The 13,257-nt window shown below is 43.0% G+C and overlaps 1 pseudogene; it reads left to right on the top strand.

The window, feature by feature from the left end:
* Positions 1–4,450: 4,450 nt before the first annotated feature.
* LOC139579676 (dynamin-1-like) overlaps positions 4,451–13,257 on the top strand; it is a 32,187-nt pseudogene continuing 23,380 nt past the window's right edge.

Here is a 13,257-nt window from a genome sequence, read left to right on the forward strand (position 1 = left end):
GTAAGGGCTATTTGACCAAGAAGGAGAGTGATGGAGGGCTGCATCAGATGACCTGGCCTCCACAATCACCCGACCTCAACCCAATTGAGATGGTTTGGGATGAGTTGGACCGCAGCAGCCAACAAGTAATCAGCATATGTGGAAACTCCTTCAAGACTTTTGGAAAGCATTCTAGGTGAAGCTGGTTGAGAGAATGCAAAGAGTGTGTAAAGCTGTCATCAAGGCAAAGAGTGGCTACTTTGAAGAATCTCAAAAATAAAATAGATTTGATTTAACACTTTTTTTGGTTACTACATGATTCCATATGTGTTATTTCATGGTTTTGATGTCTTCACTATTATTCTACAATGTAGAAAATAGTGAAAATTAAGAAAATTCCATGAATGAGTAAGTGTGTTCAAACTTTTGACCGGTACTGTGTGTGTGTGTGTGTGTGTGTGTGTGTGTGTGTGTGTGTGTGTGTGTGTGTGTGTGTGTGTGTGTGTGTGTGTGTGTGTGTGTGTGTGTGTGTGTGTGTGTGTGTGTGTGTGTGTGTGTGTGTGTGTGTGTGTGTGTGTGTGCGTGTGTGTGTGTGTGTATGTTTGTGTGTATGTATATATACACTTAGGTTGGAGTCATTAAAACTCGTTTTTCAACCACTCCACAAATTTCCTGTTAACAAACTATAGTTTTAGCAATTCGGTTAGGACATCTACTTTGTGCATGACACAAGTAATTTTTCCAACAAATGTTTACAGATTGATTATTTCACTTATAATTCACAGTATCACAAATCCAGTGGGTCAGAAGTTTGCATACACTAAGTTGACTGCCTTTAAACAGCTTGGTAAATTCCAGAAAATGATGTCATGGCTTTAGAAGCTTCTGATAGGCTAATTGACATCATTTCTGTCAATTGGAGGTGTACCTGTGGATGTATTTCAAGGCCTACCTTCAAACTCAGTGCCTCTTTGCTTGACATCATGGGAAAATCAAAAGAAGTCAGCCAAGACCTCAGAAAATAAGTTGTAGACCTCCACAAGTCTGGTTCATCCTTGGGAGCAATTTCCAAACACCTGAAGGTACCACGTTCATCTGTACAAACAATCGTACGCAAGTATAAACACCATGGGACCAGGCAGCCGTCATACTGCTCAGGAAGGAGACGCGTTCTGTCTCCTAGAGAATAACGTACTTTGGTGCGGAAAGTGCAAATCAATCCCAGAACAACAGCAAAAGACCTTGTGAAGATGCTGGAGGAAACAGGTACATAAAATATCTATATCCACAGTAAAACGAGTCCTATATCGACATAACCTGAAAGGCCGCTCAGCAAGGAAGAAGCCACAGCTCCAAAACCGCCATAAAAAAGCCAGACTACGGTTTGCAACTAAGATCGTTCTTTTTGGAGAAATGTCCTCTGGTCTGGTGAAACAAAAATAGAACTGTTTGGCCATAATGACCATCGTTATGTTTGGAGGAAAAAGGGGGAGATTTGCAAGCCGAAGAACACCATCCCAACCTTGAAGCACGGGGGTGGCAGCATCATGTTTTGGGGGTGCATTGTTGCAGGAGGGACTGGTGCACTTCACAAAATAGATGGCATCATGAGATGAAAAATTATGTGGATATATTGAAGCAACATCTCAAGACATCAGTCAGGAAGTTAAATATTGGTCACAAATGGGTCTTCCAAATGGACTATGACCCCAAGCATACTTCCAAAGTTGTGGCAAAATGGCTTATGGACAACAAAGTCAAGGTATTGGAGTGGCCATCACATAGCCCTGACCTTAATCCTATAGAAAATCTGTGGGCAGAACTGAAAAAGCGTGTGCGAGCAAGGAGGCCTACAAACCTGACTCAGTTACACCAGCTCTGTCAGGAGGAATGGGCCAAAATTCATCCAACTTATTGTGGGAAGCTTGTGGAAGGCTACCCGAAACGTTTGACCCAAGTTAAACAATTTAAAGGCAATGCTACCAAATACTAATTGAGTGTATGTAAACTTCTGACCCACTGGGAATGTGATGAAGAAATAAATGCTCTCTACTATTATTCTGACATTTCACATTCTTAAAATAAAGTGGTGATCTCAACTGACCTACGACAGGGAATTCTTACTAGGATTAAATGGCAGGAATTATGAAAAAACTGAGTTTAAATGTATTTGGCTAAGGTGTATGTAATCTTCCGACTTCAACTGTATATATGTGTATATATCTGTCTTTCTTTCTTTTTTTTCTTTTTTTCCCCCTTTGAGTAAGGAAACTAACCAGTTTAAAATCATGCATTGTACTTTACATCAGATTTACATTACAATCGAGAACATTTTAGAACTTTTTTTTATGTGTAAAATCAAATCAAATCAAAAGTCAAGAATTTTCCATTGTTCACCCCATACCCGTTTTGTTTCGATCAGTACCATTCTAATTTGTTTAAAGACTGTTTAGCTGGGAATCGAGATATTTTCAATTGTCATTCGGCACCAGGTTTTCCATATTTGTGCATTCAATATACATGTGATGAGGCGAAAAAGGACTTTATAGATTTCTTTCCATGTTCCATAGATTTTCCCATACAAGATGGCATTAGGTTTGACTTGAGTGGTGAGTCCAATATCTTGCATAAGTTCCCAGATTTTCTTCGTTCTGCTACATTCTAACAATAAGTGTTTAATCATCAGTACATGATGGCATTGGGCATTTTTTGTTTTAACATAACTGCTCCATTGGACTACTGCTCTCACCGGGAGCCTTCGCACTTTGATTAACCACGCCTTGTCTCCTAATTGTTCTGACAGGTAGTTTGCCCATAGTCTTTTTACGAGTCGTTAACATTCTGATATAGCGAGGTTCCTGTATATTATAATTCCACTGTAAACGTTGTTCACAATTGAATCAAGTGTTGGGGCCCTGGATCTGAGGTAAGGTGGCTGTCTCCTGGGTATGTACAGTACATTCAATCCCTGGTCGCATACGCATATTTCTCACATTTTATGCACACATCAAATCAGGTTACAGACCATGTAGCTCGGCCTAAGACCCCTAAACATAATAAGTGCAGCAAAATCCCCATAACGACCCCATAATCTTCTCACAATGTTTCTTCTTTCAGTTCATTACAAAGTTCATTGCTTTCCAGACAATGATTGTTCAATTTCTAGTGGGTTTTTAGTTTTCCCCCCGGTAATTCTATTTCTTATTTGACTCCAAAATGATCTGTTTTTAGTGCTTTGGTCAGCCCACATGTATCCAAAGCGGTTTGGTAAGAGTTCTCTGAAGGAATCTTTCAATTGGAAATCTTCTTGAACTTTTTGCTATGTTTTCCCTTCGGTAGTTAATTTAAAAGCTGTTCTTGCCTCCCTATCCTTTGCTTCTGTTATAGTATTAAAATCACCACCATTGATAACTGTATAGTCACTTTTACCCCTACCTGCATGTACATATTACCTCAATTAACTCAACTGCTTCCATGTATATTGTCTTGTTATTGTTATTTTATTGTTACTATTTTCTTATTTATTTTTTGCAAATTGTTGGGAAAGGGCTCGTAGGTAAAGTGTACACCTGTTGTATTTGGCGCATGTGACAAATAAAATGTTAAACATGTTTTTATTTGTTTTTATTGTTGAGTTACCAGTGGAAAACTCCATATTTGAGCAATATGATTTGCCGTTCATTCACCATCACGCTTCCCGCGAGTCACAATTTACAATTTACTGAGCAGTATATGAGTGATCTACTCTCAGAGCTAATTTATTATAGGAAAAGTGATTTCCAAAACTAAACTTTCAATAGTGAACAAAGTAGCAAATTTGCAATAGGCTACTGTTGGTAGTCTACAAAAAGACACCTAGTCTTGGCTACTGTTGAGAAGTTGTCTTAAAAGGCAACGCCCTATTTTGGGACGTAAAATATCTTCTTAAAAGGTCAACAACATACTTTTTAATTCAAAACAAAAACAAATGTAATTACCCTAATACAATGCAATTCCAAAGAATATAGTAATGACTTACATTCCTAAATGATATTACACAGCTTTTTAATAGGCACTAAATACCAAATGTAGCCTATTAATTGATGAATATAGAGAGACAGCATGCTAACCTATAGGCCCTGCATGATTCTAATGCATTTATAAACTACACCAGTAGAAATTCTGTTTGGGACAGTAGAGTTTTGGCCAACCGGGTCAGTGAAAGGAAAAAGTTCACGTTGGACCCTGCATTGTATTTGAAGCTGTACATCCCAATATACTGCTGTGTGTAGGTGTGACTCTCCCCACCAGGGGGCAGAGTCTGTCTGTCTGCAGGGACAACGTTGGAATGCTGTTAAATATACACAACTATAGGAGACACACAGTACCAGTATGTTCCCCTCAGCTCCAGGGTTTGTTATATGTGAAGCAAGCAGTGATATGGGGAACATAAATTATATCATATATACAAACTAGACTAGAAGTCTGCCTGATGTATGTTTCTGAAGATGATGTGTATACTGTATTTGATGTCTGTGGGAAATGGGCATTGACCCACTGCGTCTTCTCTCTCTCCCTCTCTATCTCTCTCTCTCTCATTCTCTCTCTCTCTGTAGAGTATGCTGAGTTCCTCCACTGTAAGGGAAAGATGTTTTCAGACTTTTAGGAGGTTTATCAGCAGATCGAAGCAGAGACCGTGAGACTCACTGGAACCAATAAGAGTGTCTCTCCTGTCCCCATCAACCTACGAGTCTATTCTCCTCACGATACACAACACACACACCACAGTGTACTACTCTTACACGCTCCCCAGAAGGTGACACACCCTATAGCTCAACCCAAACCAGATGCTTAAATGCATGAAAAACAGCAAGTGAAAACGTTGTAAATCTGTCTGTCCTTTGATAGTGTTGAACCTGCCCCTGGTAGATCTACCTGGCATTACCAAGGTACCTGTAGGAGACCAGCCTACTGATATAGAGTACCAGGTCAGACACATCAAACATTTATTATAATATTACAATCCTTCCTTCATAAATAAAGTTGTATTGTATTTGTTCCTGCAGGAGAGGGACATGATCATGCAGTTTATCTGTAAAGACAACTGTCTGCTCCTGGCTGTTACTCCAGCTATCATGGACCTGGCCAACTCTGAGGCGCTCAAACTGGCCAAGGACGTCAACCCTCAGGGTGAGACAAAACAGGGATATAACGTCTCTCCAGAACATTGCCAAATGGTCCAAATAATCACTACATTGGAATATCAGTTTACATGATGAGAGATACTATCTTCCTTTCTTTGTCATAGTTTTCAGCGGACCATAGCGGGGATCACTAAGTTAGATCTGATGGACGAGGGAACAGATGCCCGGCACATACTCGAGAACAGGCTACTGCCACATACTCGAGAATAGGCTACTGCCACTACGTGTGTGTGTGTGTGTGTGTGTGTGTGTGTGTGTGTGTGTGTGTGTGTGTGTGTGTGTGTGTGTGTGTGTGTGTGTGTGTGTGTGTGTGTGTGTGTGTGTGTGTGTGGAGATAATGTACCCATGACATTATCATAATGTTCCCAAAATGTTCCCATAACGTCCCCATAACGTTCTCATAATGTCCCCATAATGTTCCCATAAAATCCCTGATATGGAATAAGTTAGGTCAGAGCCAGCTATTAAGAGAGTTGGGCCAGGTTTTAGAACGGCCGCCATGTTAGCACATTTATTCTCAAAATGTTGGTGATGTAACAATACGAGAGCGCCTCTAACAACTCCCTATGAAATGACCTGCTGTAAACAAGCAGAACAGAGCAGCGAATTTAACAGACTATTTATTCCTTAGCATTCGGGATAATGTGTATCCAATTCTGTGCTGTGTTGTGGTGTCAACAAATTGCATCTCTGCTTTCACTGGACACCTTCATAGGTTTTAAAAACCAGCAGAAAGCAACAGCACAACACAGAAGCACCAAGTATCACTTAGCAACGGTTATGGAGGAGAAAGTGGCACTCGGAGCGTTCAGACATAAACCGCATTGGCCCAACTCTCTGGGTTAGGTAGGTTAGTGTAAGAAGCATGCGCGCTACAATACACTACACTTCCACACTCCATCCCCAGGTGGCAGCACCAACCAGCTCAGGTGATTGTGCTCTGCCAGGAAGCCTTGATAATTCCTCAGGCGCAAGCGATGTAGAGGATTGTGACTCAGTGTGAGAGAGGAGGGCAGAAGCCTCTCAGTCGGCCTTTGTTTGTTTCTTTGTGTTAGTTAACCTCTTTAGTTGGCCGTGTTTTTCTGTAGATTGTTTTTTGGAAATATTTATTTTGTCTCCATGAACGTATGAATACTAATCTTCTTGGACTGGCTGATTATGGGAATCATTACTGAGCGGGCCCGGGACCTAAGGTCTCCTGGGTACATGTACATTCAACACCTGGTCGCATATGCTTATTTCTCACATTTATGCACACATCAAATCAGGTGACAGACCATGTAGCTCGGCCTAAGACCCCTAGACATAACAAGTGCATCAAAATCAGTAGGCTAGTTATTGGTTTCGTAACAATCCCCACAACGTCCCCATGATGGTTCCATAACATCACTGTAACATTCCCATAACATCTCCATTATGTTGTCATAACGTCCCCATACTGTTCCCATAACATCCCCTTAATGTTCCCATACTGTTCCCATAACATCACCAGTGACCAGGCTGTGCTGAGGTAAGTGTTGAAATGGAGGCTTGATATCCTACTGCCATGCTGAGCTCATGGGGTTGTGTTACAGTATTATAATCAGTGCCAGCCTGCCCTGGGATAGTGTGTGTATGTGTGCCCGGGTCTGGGTCTAGGCTGGGTAAAGCTGTGCCAGGTCCTTCATGCTTGCTCCTTCAGAGGTAATGCATTACACATGGAGCCTACTGTTAGTGCTGCTGTGACAGTAGAGAGATTAGATTTGAGCTGCCTGAATGAAACATCTGCTGGCCTGCTGAAATCAGAGGACCTTCTGAATCTGAATGCTGCCCTCCAGAGATGTATTGGATTGTAACTCATGGAGACACAGCTTACACACCTTTTTACTCATCCGCTCCTCTCATCTTGTCTCCTCTCCAGGTTACATTGGGGTGGTGAATCGTAGTCAGAAGGACATTGATGGGAGGAAGGACATTAAGGCAGCTCTGGCTGGAGAGAGGAAGTTCTTCCTGTCTCACCCTGCATACAGACACATGGTTGACAGCATGGGTACCGCACCTCTAAAGAGAGTCCTCAACCAGGTACACACCCACACACACCATGTGGATATCTTTTGAAACTAGCCAGAGATCAAATGAGATGTTTCTTTCTGGGTGTGTGTGCAGCAACTGACCAACCACATCCGAGACAGTCTGACAGCGTTCTGCCGTCGTCTCCAGAGCCGGATCCAACCACTGGATAAAGAGGCTAAGGAGTTCACACACTACAGAGCTGACGACTCTGCACGCAAGACCAAGTCCCTGCCACTGTCAGTTCACACACACACACACACACACGCACACGCACACGCACACGCACACGCACACGCACACACACACACACACACACACACACACACACACACACACACACACACACACACACACACACACACACACTAGAAAACAATGCATGCAAGACCAAGTTAGCAGTGTGTATTAAGTTAGCTGTGTGTGTATACAGGCTGATGCAGCAGTTTGCAGCAGACTTTGAGAAGCGTATTGAGGGCTTAGGAGACCAGGTGGACACCTATAGAACAGTCTGGAGGAGCCAAGATCAACCGCATCTTCCACAAACTCTTCCTCTTCGAACTGGTCAAGGTTAGGCTTGGAGTCTCTGTGTGAGTCTCCACTCTTTTCCTCAGTGTGTGTGTGTCCTCTCCTCTTACTGTGTGTGTGTGTGTGTCCTTAGATGGAATTTGATGAGAGGGAGTTGCGACGGGAGATCAGCTATGTCATCAAGAACATCCACGGCATCAGGTGAGTTTGTGTCAGAAGGGTTACCTGTATGTGCTTATTTAGTCATGGTTCTCTGTCTATTTGACCTGTCACCACTCCCATTTCTCTTGCTCTCTGTCCCCCCCCCCTCTCTCTAACGCTATCTCTCTCTCCCTCTCTCTCTTTATCCCCCCCGCTCTCTATTTGTGTCTCTAGGACAGGTTTGTTTACCCCAGACCAGGCGTTTGAGGCCATAGTGAAGAGACAGATAGTCAAGCTGAACGATCCCTGTATTAAATGTGTGGACATGGTCATCCAGGAGCTGATCACCACTGTGCGCCGATGCACCACCAAGGTACCCAGTGCTGTGTATGTGTCTGTGTGCGTGCGTGCTTGTGTACATGTAAGTCAGTAACTCATCATCAGTGGCGGAAAAAGTACCCAATAGTCATACTTGAGTAAAATTAAAGATACCTTAATAGAAAATGACACAAGTAAAAGTGAAAGTCACCCAGTAAAATACTACTTGAGTAAAAGTCTTAAAAGTATTTGATTTTAAATATACTTACAGTTTAAGTCGGAAGTTTATATACACCTTAGCCAAATACATTTAAACTCAGTTTTTGACAATTCCTGACATTTAATCCTAGTAAAAATACCGTTTTAGGTCAGTTAGGATCACCACTTTATTTTAAGAATGTGAAATGTCAGAATAATAGTAGATAAAATGATTTATTTCAGCTTTTATTTCTTTCATCACATTCCCAGTGGGTCAGAAGTTTACATACACTCAATTAGTATTTGGTAGCATTGCATTTAAATTGTTTAACTTGGGTCAAACATTTCGGCTAGCCTTCCACAAGCTTCCCACAATAAGTTGGATGAATTTTGGCCCATTCCTCCTGACAGAGCTGGTCTAACTGAGTCAGGTTTGTAGGCCTCCTTGCTCTCACACGCTTTTTCAGTTCTGCCCACAAATGTTCTACAGGATTGAGGTCAGGGCCTTGTGATGGCCACTCCAATACCTTGACAAATGATGTCAATTAGCCTATCAGAAGCTTCTAAAGCCATTACATAATTTTCTGGAATTTTCCAAGCTGTTTAAAGGCACAGTCAACTTAGTGTATGTAAACTTCTGACCTACTAGAATTGTGATACAGTGAGTTATAAGTGAAATAATCTGTCTGTAAACAATTGTTGGAAAAATTACTTGTGTCATGCACAAAGTAGATGTCCTAAGCGACTTGCCAAAACTATAGTTAATACATTTGTGGAGTGGTTGAAAAACATGTTTTAATGACTCCAACCTAAGTAAATGTAATTGCTAAAATATGCTTAAGAATCAAAAGTAAAAGTACAATTCATTTAAAATTCCTTATATTAAGCAAACCATTTATTTATTTTACATAATTTACAAATGAAGCATTTGTGTTTAGTGAGTCTGCCAGATCAGAGGCAGTAGGGATGACCAGAGATGTTCTCTTGATAAGTGCATGAATTGGACAATTCTCCTGTCCTGCTAAGCATAAAAACTGTAAAAAGTACTTTTGGGTCTTAGGGAGAATGTATGGAGTAAAATGTACATTATTTTATTCAGGAATATAGTGAAGTAAAAGTAATCAAAAATATAAAAAGTAAAGTACAGATAGGTTAAAATAAGTACTTTACACCACAGCTCATATGTTCCTTTCCCAGACTAGGAGAGGAGACGGAGAGAATTGTGACCACACACATCCGGTACAGAGAGAGTTGAGCTAAAGACCAGGTCACACACACCCACACCTATAGATAGGTAGAATATTGTGACTGTGTGTATTCTCTGTACAGGTCCTGCTGCTAATCGATGTACAGTCGGCCTACATCAACACTAACCATGAGGACCTCATTGGTGAGTTCTCCCTGGTTAGTTCTCGCTGGCTATGTCTTCTGGTCATCATATGTGTGTTGGACATGATGATTAAATGGAGAAAAATGGTCAGCTGTGAGAGTGACTATGTGTGTGTGTGTGTGTGTGTGTGTGTGTGTGTGTGTGTGTGTGTGTGTGTGTGTGTGTGTGTGTGTGTGTGTGTGTGTGTGTGTGTGTGTGTGTGTGTGTGTGTGTGTGTGTGTGTGTGTGTGTGTGTTCAGACCAATAAGAAGAGCGCTGCAGGAAACCAGGTGAGTTTCACACAGCTCAGTGACCTTATCTTAGGTGATGAATGGCTTGGGTTTTACTCTCTAATCCTAAAATGTGTGTTATGAGAACATAACAAATGTTTACAACTGGACTGGAATGGCAGCTGACGTGGACGTTTACTGTATGTAGAAGGAGCAGGTGAAACTGCCTGGAAACAGTGACGATGTGTCAGCTCCATCCTAACCTCCCAGTTTTTTCTTCTCTCCCCTGTCTCCTGTTCCAGGGTGTGTAACCTCCTCCCCCCAGTCTAATAGTATGAGTAGTCCAGTCTCTGTAAGGCTAAGCCCTCACTACTCCTACAGGGACACTGTTTGTACCTCTCCCTGGTCGTGTCCTGTTCACCATCCTCTTTAAACCCACAGCCCCACGGCTCTCTTTTCTACCGCCTTTCCATAGGCTGCACTCTTTGCCTCTACTCCCTTTGGCTGCACTCTACTCCCTTTGCGTGTGTGTGTGTGTGCGTGTGTGTGTGTGTGTGTGTGTGTGTGTGCGTGCATGCGTGTAAGCAGCACAAAATGGCGCTGAGTTGTAAACTTGGCTCAGATCCAAGCCCAGCTGTCTGGTCACTCACTAAACACAAGCACAGACCCTGGTCTGCTACACAAGGGAGAAATGAAGGTGTGTGTGTGTGCGCATGTGTCACCGCCCTGGTGTGTCTCCAGTGTGTGAAGCAGGATGTGGGTCATCTCTCCTCTCTCTGCCATCTCATCCTTCCATATCTCCTCACTTTCTCTCCCTCCACCTCTCCATAACCCATCTTCAGCCACCCCATCCCCCCTTCTCTCACTTCCTCCTCACTCTTTCATCCTCTGTCCAAATCTGTCTCTTTTTAGCTGTCAGCTCTTTTCTTTCCTCTTGTCTTCCTGTCCTCCTCATTGCTCCCTCACCCAGGTCTTATCACAGAGCTCACAGTTTCTCTCTCCCACAGTTCTTCAACAGCTGTGTTTTTCTGTATATGTAGTATTTTACCATACCGTGTCTTCTTTATAATTTCTAGTGTTTTTTCCCTGTCATGCTCTTTGTGTGTCGTTTTGTGTTGGTTTGGAGAAATATGTTAAAGGCATTGTCAGAAATGACCACTAGTGATGTAATGACTGGCTAGGTGAGGGAACATTTCACTTTTCTAACTGATCCTTGTTGTCTCAACAGCTGATATCTCTGTGCATTACGGTATCTCACTCAATCCCCATGCATGTAGCATGCAGTATCTCTGCTCTCTCCCACACTGTGACCCATGTGTAAGATACATCACACCAGCTCTCTCTTTCTCCAGCTCCACAGAACTTGCACCTGCCTCTCTCGATCTCTAAACCCCCCAGCTTAGAGCCAGCCTGCCGAGCAGAGCATTACAGGGATAGTCGACACAGACCACATGTTTGCTTCTCTATTTACAGCACGCTAACATGACTCTAACCACTCCCATTGTTTTAGCTTTAACGATGCTAATGCTAGGCTATAGCTAAGTAGACATACAAACCCAGATTGTAGCTAGCTGACATTAGGGGTTCATAGCCTACTGTTTTTGTATCCATGAGATGATGTAACTTAGTAATCTGAGGGAACTATCCCTTCAACCCCTCCCACCTTAACCTCTCTCAGTCCCTCTCCATGCCCCTGACCTCTGACCCCTCTCTACAGGTCATCCGTAAGGGCTGGCTTACCATCAACAGCATCAGTATCATCAAGGGTGGGGCCAAGGAGTACTGGTTTGTCCTGCCCGCTGAGAGCCTGTCCTGGTTTAAGGATGATAAGGTGAGCACAGTCACTGATCTGGTCTGATGATGAGACTACTGGAGCTGCTAAAGCTTTACTACTGAGGCTCACTAGTAGAGGCTGGAAAAAATACACACCTGAGTACCGCAGAACAACACACCTCTTTATTACAATCACATTTCTGTTAGGTACAAAAGACCTTCAAATACTACTGTCTTATGCAGTAAGGGAAGGGAGAGTGGGATACAGGTAGAAACTACATGGGCAGCTAGGGTTACATTCATCATCATCATCATCATCATCATAATCATCAAGCAGGAAGTCTGGGGTGTACTGGCTGGGATTGGCTGTGGGAGCTGTCCGTCAGGCTGTAGGTGCGATGTGGTTGGTCGGGGCGGCTGCCATCTGTCTGCCTGTCTGTGCCTGCTGTACAGGATAGGAAGGTCTGCACAGCAAGTGTAGACAGGCAGACACAACACAACTCTCTCTCAGCCTAGCACAGCACTGCTCGCTCATGATGTCCACGGACTGTGTGTGTGTGTGTCAGTGTGTCTTGGGATGGGCTGTAAAATAGCTAACTCAAATGCACACATGTAAGTACAGAGCTGGCCCAATACTACTTCAACTAAGCCCCCCTCTTCCCTACCATACCTCCCTCCCTCTCTCCATCCACTGTTCCCCCTGCTCCCCCTCTTCCCTACCATACCTCCCTCCCTCTCTCCATCCACTGTTCCCCCTGCTTCCCCTCTTCCTCCTCTGGGAGTTGAGGCATTTGGAGCAGTTCACTCTGACACAGCTGGAGCCAAACCAACACACACACACACACACACACACACACACACACACACACACACACACACACACACACACACACACACACACACACACACACACACACACACACACACACACACACACACACACACACACACACACACACACACACACACACTCCTCCGTAATAATTCACTTATCTCCAATCCCAGTCCACTCACATGGGTATGAAACCAACTATTATCTCAGTAACATAGTCTCTTCTAGCAGCGGTGTCTCTGACAGCACTACTGAAAGGAGAGCTACTAGTATCCTGGCTGGTACAGGAGGTTCTAGTACCAGGTTAACAGAACCCCTCTGCTCTGCTCTGCTATGCTCTGCTATACCTTCTCTTTGACAATATTACCCACTACAATATTTGACTTTACTACACAGATTACACCTCAGTGTAGTTACAGGTATGCTGGGAAAAGTGTGATAATCTCTGGTGAAATAGTAATCATAACTCTTTCTTTTCCAAAATGGAAACAGGGTAGACTGACAAAAGATGTCAACCCTTTTTCCTTTTCAGACTAGGGGAGAGTGGGGTTAGTTGAGCCAAAGAGGTAAATTGAGCGACCCTTGTTTCTAGGAAAACATACACAAAATGAATCATTTGACCAAATATTTAGGAAGAGGTCATCATTTCATGGAGGC

Source organism: Salvelinus alpinus, chromosome 6, assembly GCF_045679555.1.
Source record: "Salvelinus alpinus chromosome 6, SLU_Salpinus.1, whole genome shotgun sequence".
In the NCBI taxonomy this organism is placed as follows: Eukaryota; Metazoa; Chordata; class Actinopteri; order Salmoniformes; family Salmonidae; genus Salvelinus; species Salvelinus alpinus.